Raw genomic sequence first — 7,082 nt, 5'->3', positions numbered from 1 at the left:
GCACCGCAGGGCGAGCCTGACGACCCCCGGGAGTCCCTGAACCGGTGTAGCTTGTTTTCTTCCCTGGGAAGGTCGGGATTTGATGGACGCCCCGACAGGCCACGTGGTGGTGCCTCAGGCGGGACCGATGGCCCGTGTGGTCGCACTGCCCGCCCCTCCTCCTGCCCCCTCTGGCCCTTGACCCCCAAGGAGCAGGGGCCCTGCCCACTGACAGGGTAGGGTCTGGGCTCTTCAGAAATGAGGAAACAAGAGACAAGGCTGAGCCGATGGGCACGGGTCCATCATTGTTTCGCGGTAGTCCATGATGTACACACGGAGCAGACTTGACATAATGTATAAATAAAGATAAGGGCGTTCTGTATTTACAGTCTGGCTGACGTTGCCTGATGGGTTGGGTTGCTCTGGTTGTGGAGTCATTTTTCTTGTCGCTAAAGAGCCTTTTCTAATGATTTGGATAATGAGTGTGGCCGATTTGTACGTTAGGGGTCAGACCCCTCTGAGGTGGGGAAGGGGACCTTTCTAGCGACACTTGGGTGTGGGTTACAGTGCTTTGCTGGCAATCAGGAAACATCTGTCTGAGATTTAAATGCCTGTGACATTTGGCAGGGCTCATGTCTTTAGGAGGTGGCCCCAAAGAGACACACACCTGTTTTGGTAAATGCCCATGGGGACGGGACCAGAAACAACCAGACTGTCCCCACGGGGGACAGTTAAATACATGAACTCCGGCACACACAGCAACTGTGCAGCCCAGTGAAAAGAGTGAGGCCCATTTGTGTGTAAGGTGAATGGTCTTGGGGGGGCAGGCGTGTATAGCTTCGTGGTTTTAAATCCACAGTAGCTTTCAGCCCGTTACAAGGGCAAGCTCACTTATCACCATCACAAGCTCAGGGTGCAGCTATTAGAATCCCCTTTCTACAGAGGAGGAAACTGAGGCACAGGGGGGCCATGTACTGGAATACTTTCTAGTGTGGCACACAAAAGAATGATGATACCAGGTCCACCTCTGGGACAAGCAGTTAATTATTTTCATTCTGTAACCTTTCTTTGTACACTTAAAGTCTCAAATGTCGTAAGCAAGCTGACAAAAACAACAATCAAACCTTTTTTGGAGGGTGCCCTTTCACCCCCTCCGTCTACAGCGCTGACGCCTTCTCTGCCCCGAGAGAAAACCTAGTTCTGGGAGAGCGCGGGGCAGGGCAGGACGTTGTCACAGCTCCTTCTGGGACCTCGCTAGGGCCCCCTCCCCAGCCTGCAGGCTTCACCGGGAACCTTCCCTGTGCCTCTGGGAGGGCAGTGGGTTGATTAAGAGTAGGCATGAGGGTCCAGCCTAATAGGCCCAGCGCCAGCCATGCCGTGCTCGCCGCGTGACCCCTGAGCTGTGACCCTGCTGCCTAACACATTCCAGCCAGGAGTGGCCACAAACCACACTCGGGGGAACAAAGTGCGCGTCTACCTGCTGGGCCTCTTGTAAAAAGAGACCAGACACAGGCCTTGAGCTCCTCCCTCCCCCCATTCCTTTCTGACCAGGTGAGTGTGATGCTGGAGTTGCAGCATTCTACCCCCGCCCCCCCCCCTCCCGCCCGGCACCAGGAGGACAGACACAGGCCCTAAGGAAGACACACGCTGAGGAGGAAAGAAGCTGCATCCCTGGTGTTGCCACTGGGCTGCCTGGCAGGTGGGTGGGGCCTTTCGCGTCTGGATTGTGTTACGTGCAGTGATTTTAAACCACTCGCGTTGATTTTTCCAGGTGGGTAGCCCAAAGCGTTTCTGCTTCAGGGAGTTGAGATCATGCAGGTAAAACGTATAACTACACACAGGGTGCTCAGTACCTTGGAACTGACCATTCTTCCCGGGTGGCCAAGACGCTGAGCAGCAACGAGAGACTCCCGTCCTCCTGTCCCAGTGAGAAGGCAGCTGGTCGGGCTGCCGTCTGGGTCTGCGGTGGTGCTGGGAGGTCCCCGCCCTACCCTGAGCCCCTGGAGAGGCCCACGTGGGACCACCCTCTGGGGCCCCGCTGAGGCACTGCAGCTGCGCTATGACACGAAGGGTGCCCGAGCCCCTGCCCCTACTCCACGCCCCACCCCCGGAGTCCTTCCAGGCCGCTGTGACGGGAATTTGTGGTCAGAACTCAACGGAAGGGACATGAGGGCAGCTGGGACCTTCCTCCACTGAGGAAATGTTGAACATCGCCAGGTACACTGAGGTGACACAGGTGACAAGGGGAAGGCCATTTCACATGGTGCTATGAGCTGAGAAGGCCACACGATGGGCGGTGCCAGAGGGTGACAGGTGCTGGAGGTCAGGGGGCCTGCCGGCAGGCTGAGGATGGCGAAGCCAAGGGTGGGGGTCACAGGAGGGGCGCATTTGGCCCCCGGTAGAATTTCAGCTCCCCAAGGACCTAGGTTATTGTCTGTTTCCTCAAGGCTGTTCCCGTGCCTGGGATAGGACCTGGCCAGAGGTAGGTGCTAAATTAATATCCCTTGAATGAATGGACAGAAGGAGTGTGCAGATACGCACAGAGGGCCAGTGAGTGTGCAGATACGCAAGGGCAGAGACGTCAGGCTGCAGAGCGGGAGTTAAGTAGATGAAGAAGGCAGAGATGCAAGAGAGCGCGGGAGAGAGAGGCGCACGGTTTCCAGGCCCTGCTTCCCAGCCCTCATAGGGCTCTCCTCCACCCCAAGCCCGTCTGCACTCTGTTTCTTTACGGGAAGCTCCCTCTGTCCTTCACTCACCCGTGTGTCCTGCACTGCGCGTCTCCGAAGCAGCTCCGAGTCTGTTCCCACCACACCACCTGTGCCCGAAGCCTCCTTAGTCTTAAGCCGGGGCATCGGAGAGCTCTGGCCAGAGATGAGGCGCCTTCCCTGCCCCGGGACAACCGCACCTTGTCTGTGTCGTGGACGTGGTGGTCAGTGCGGGGATCAGAGGTGCCGCCAGAGGGCAGATGCACCAAATGTGGGGGGGCCTTCCCTCCACTAAGTGACTGGCTTCCCGGGCGCTGTCTTGTCAGGCACACCTCAGGGCTCATCTTGGCCCACCACTCAGCAGAGAAGCAGACTTTGATAAATTCAGACCATCCCCTTCCAAAACTGACCCAGGAGGAGACTTCCCCCGGATTGAGATCTGCTCAACGTATTCCTAGTCCCAGCACCAAACTGGGGGATCCTGGGACCCCTTCAGTTACGTGGGCAACACTTACGGGGTCAGGATGCCAGGAATGTTTTCCGGTTTCACCAGGGGATGTGGTCTAATTTTGTGGCAGGCAGAGCCACTTCTTTTTGCCAGTTAGAGGAGGGGCCTTGTGGGTACAGTTCTGATTTCCTCCAGGGATCCCTCAGGGCACGCTGTGCCCGAGGCTCACCGTCAGCCTGTGTGCGCCAGCAGGACCCCGCCTGCAGCAGCCGCCTCTTCTGACTGGTTGGTCCATGTGCCAGCTGGTCTGGGGTCTGTTCTCATGGGTTGAGTGTCTGTTCTGAGTGGCTGGTGTCTTCTTCTTTATTTAATCGATATTTTTTTAATTGACATATAGTTGATTTACAATGTTGTGTGAATTTCTGCTGTGCAGCAAAGTGATTCAGTTGTACATAGGTATACATTCTTTTTTAAAAATAATCTTTTCCATTATGCTTTACCATAGGATATTGAACGTAGTTCTCTGTGCTGTACAGTAGGACCACGTTGTTTATCCATTCTGTATATAAAAGCTTACATCTGCTCACCCCAACCTCCCACTCCCTCCCTCCCCCAGCCCCCATCCCCTTGGCAAACACCAGTCTGTTCTCTATGTCCGTGAGTCTGTTTCTGTTTCATAGATAGGTTCATTTGTGTCATATTTTAGATTCCACATATAAGTGATATCATATGGTATTTGTCTTTCTCTTTCTGACCTACTTCACTTAGTATGATAATGTCCAGGTCCATCCATGTTGCCGCAAATGGCCTTATTTCATTCTTTCTTATGGCTGAGTAGTACTCCATTGTATATACGTACCACATCTTCTTTATCTCTTCATCTGTTGGTGGACATTTAGGTTGCTTCCATGTGTTGGCTATTGTGAATAGTGCTGCTATGAACATAGGGGTGCATGTATCTTTTTGAATTATAGTTTTGTCTGGATATATGTCCAGGAGTGGGATTGCTGGATCATGTGGTAGTTCTATTTTAGTTTTCTGAGGAACCTCCGTACTGTTCTCTATAGGGGCTGCACCAATTTACATTCCCACCAACAGTGTAGGAGGGTTCCCTTCTCTCCACACCCTCTCCAGCATTTATTATTTGTAGAGTTTTTAAGGACGGCCATTCTGACCCGTGTGAGGTGGTACCTCATTGCAATTTTGATATGCATTTCTCTAATAATTAGCGATGTTGAGCATCTTTTCATGTATTCTTCTTCTTCCTTTTCTTTTTTAAAAATATTTATTTATTTATTTGGCGGCACGCGGGATCCTCGTTGCCACGTGCGGGATCTTTGTTGCAGCGTGCAGGATCTTACGTTGTGGTATGCAAGATCTAGTTCCCTGACCAGGGATCAAACCCGGGCCCCATGCATTGGGAGCTCAGAGTCTTAACCAGTGGACCACCAGGGAAGTCCCCTGTATGTCTTCTTTGGAGAAATGTCTGTTTAGGTCTTCTGCCCATTTTTTGATTGGGTTATTTGTTTTGTTTTTTTGTTGCTGAGTTGTATGAGCTGTTTGTATATTTTGGAAGTTGAGCCCTTGTAGGTCGCATCGTTTGCAAATATTTTCTCCCATTGTGTAGGTTGTCTTTTCATTTTGTTTATGGTTTCCTTTGCTGTGCAAAAGCTTGTGAGTTTGATTAGGTCCTATTTGGGTTTTTTGTTTGTATGTTTGTTTCTATTGCCTTGGGAGACTGACCTAAGAAAACATTGGTATGATTTATGTCAGAGAATGTTTTGCCTACGTTCTCTTCTAGGAGTTTTATGGTGTCATGTCTTATGTTTACGTCTTTACCGCTGGTGTCTGTTCTGATTGGGTGGTGTCTGTGCCTCACCAGCTGGGACAAATGTAGATTTGATTGCGTCACTGGGTGGCCCCCTCCTGGGCCCTGACCTGTCGCTGCAGCCCAGCAGTGGGCACACCGATGGTTCCCCTGTGCTGGTTGATGGTGAACGTGTTGTGATGCGGCACTGAGGGGCTTGGATGAGGGTGTAGGCAGTGGCCACGTTGTTCGTATCCTTATCGCCATCTGCAGAGGTTCCTGTGGGGACAAAGGGGAGAAGAGTTGATGGTGTCAACAGCTAACAGCCAGCACGACCAAACAAATTAATATAAAATCTAAAATTAAGGACTTCCCTGGTGGCACAGTGGTTAAGAATCCGCCTGCCAGTGCAGGGGACACGGGTTCGAGCCCTGGTCCGGGAAGATCCCACATGCCGCAGAGCAACTAAGCCCGTGCGCCACGACTACTGAGCCCGCGGGCCACAACTACTGAAGCGTGCCTAGAGCCCGCGCACCGCAACAAAGAGTGGTCCCCGCTCGCTGCAGCTAGAGAAAGGCCGCGCACAGCAACAAAGACCCAACGCAGCCAAAAATAAATAAATAAATAGTAAATAAATGTATTTTAAAAAACTCTAAAATTAAATGTCTTCGCTTTTTAGTCTACGCACTATGCAGATAACAAAACTGCATCAGGTGATGTAAGTGCCAGCTCAAATACTTCACCAAAGTCTTATAATTATTTCCAAATGATTTGTTTACTTTCTCAGAAATCTTCACGTCATCCTTTGGCGTGACTGTCACTATGGGAACCCTGTGCACCATTAACCTCAGGGGCTGAGAAACTGTTAGGTGGCTGAGGGGAGGGCGGTCTTCCATATCCCATCTTTCCATCTGCCCCGCTGCTCTCGGGTCCCTTCTGTCCTCCCTTTTCCCCTACCGTTGTCAGGGGAGTCCTGTCTGGACCCTGGCCACGCTGCAGGAGCTGGGGCCGAGCACACAAACCAGAGGGAGAGAAGTGGTGAGGCTGGGCCGAGGGGTTGGGGGCAGTGTGTCCTGGTTGCTAGAACCAAGCCTCTGGTGTCTGCTCCACGGAGAGGACCCGAAATGGCTTTGCGCCTCAGGAGGGCGATCCGAACACAGCCTGTGCTGCCTGGTGAGTGGCGTGGAGGCCCAGGAGGAAGCGTTAGTGGCTGCTGGTCGCAGGCCAGGAGGGGACAGAGCACATCCTCTCACAGCTCCCTTTGCTACGAAATGCCTGGTACCTCCCGTGAACCTCAGCGTCCATCCCCAGGTGTCGGTCGGAAACGATGGGTATGTGGACACGGCAGCGCTGCCCGTGGTGCCTCGTGAGACCAACAGAAGCTTCCGGAGAAGCAGCTGCTGGGGCGCCGCCGAGTCTGCGAGCAGGCTGGCGCCTGGGGAGGGAGAGCCGGAGGGAGTCCTGCTGGCCCCGGAATCAGGAGCAGTCAGTCAGGTTGCTGCCTTCAGGGGCACGAATTGGGAGCGTGAAGGGAATGGGGCCAGAGCAGCCGCGGGGGAGGGTCTGTGAGCAGGAGGGACACGGCAGGGGTGCGGCCGCCAGCGGGCGACCCCGGACAGCGGGCGACCCTGGACAACAGCAGCCCCACGATCCCAGAAGGGCCCCCGTGCTTTGTGGCCCCTGTCGACCCATCTCTGTGAGATTCTGCCTGTGGGCCCCCCCAGCCCCAGTGCTGTGGAGCAGAGTCTCTGCTGCTTGAAACCACAGAAACCTTTGCAGTCCTGGAGCTGCCCCTGCTCATGTCAGGGGGAACCTTCAGGGCAGTAAGAGTTTCTTTGATATTCGTACTTTAGTTTCCCAGAGTCTTCATATTTTCCCTGATTTTGCTGCCATGTGTCCCTGAAACCCTCTGTTGTCTCACGGGGTGGGCTTTCTCTGTCACAGACCCCTCAAAGGCCTCCCGCCGGGTGAACGTGGGCTTGTCACTCGGCTGCACAGTCTCCACGGGGCCCCTTGTCCCACTCTTGCTGTCCCCAAGCTGGGTCTAGAGAAGGCCCGTCCCAGTGAGAACCCACTTTCTGGCTTTATCTCTCGTCCCAAGGACCGGGGAGTCTTCCAGCCTCGGAAAGATCACTCAGGGTTT

This window comes from Eubalaena glacialis, chromosome 18 (assembly GCF_028564815.1).
Source record: "Eubalaena glacialis isolate mEubGla1 chromosome 18, mEubGla1.1.hap2.+ XY, whole genome shotgun sequence".
In the NCBI taxonomy this organism is placed as follows: domain Eukaryota; kingdom Metazoa; phylum Chordata; class Mammalia; order Artiodactyla; family Balaenidae; genus Eubalaena; species Eubalaena glacialis.
The sequence above is the reverse complement of the archived record's forward strand: the minus strand, read 5'-3'. Positions refer to the sequence as shown.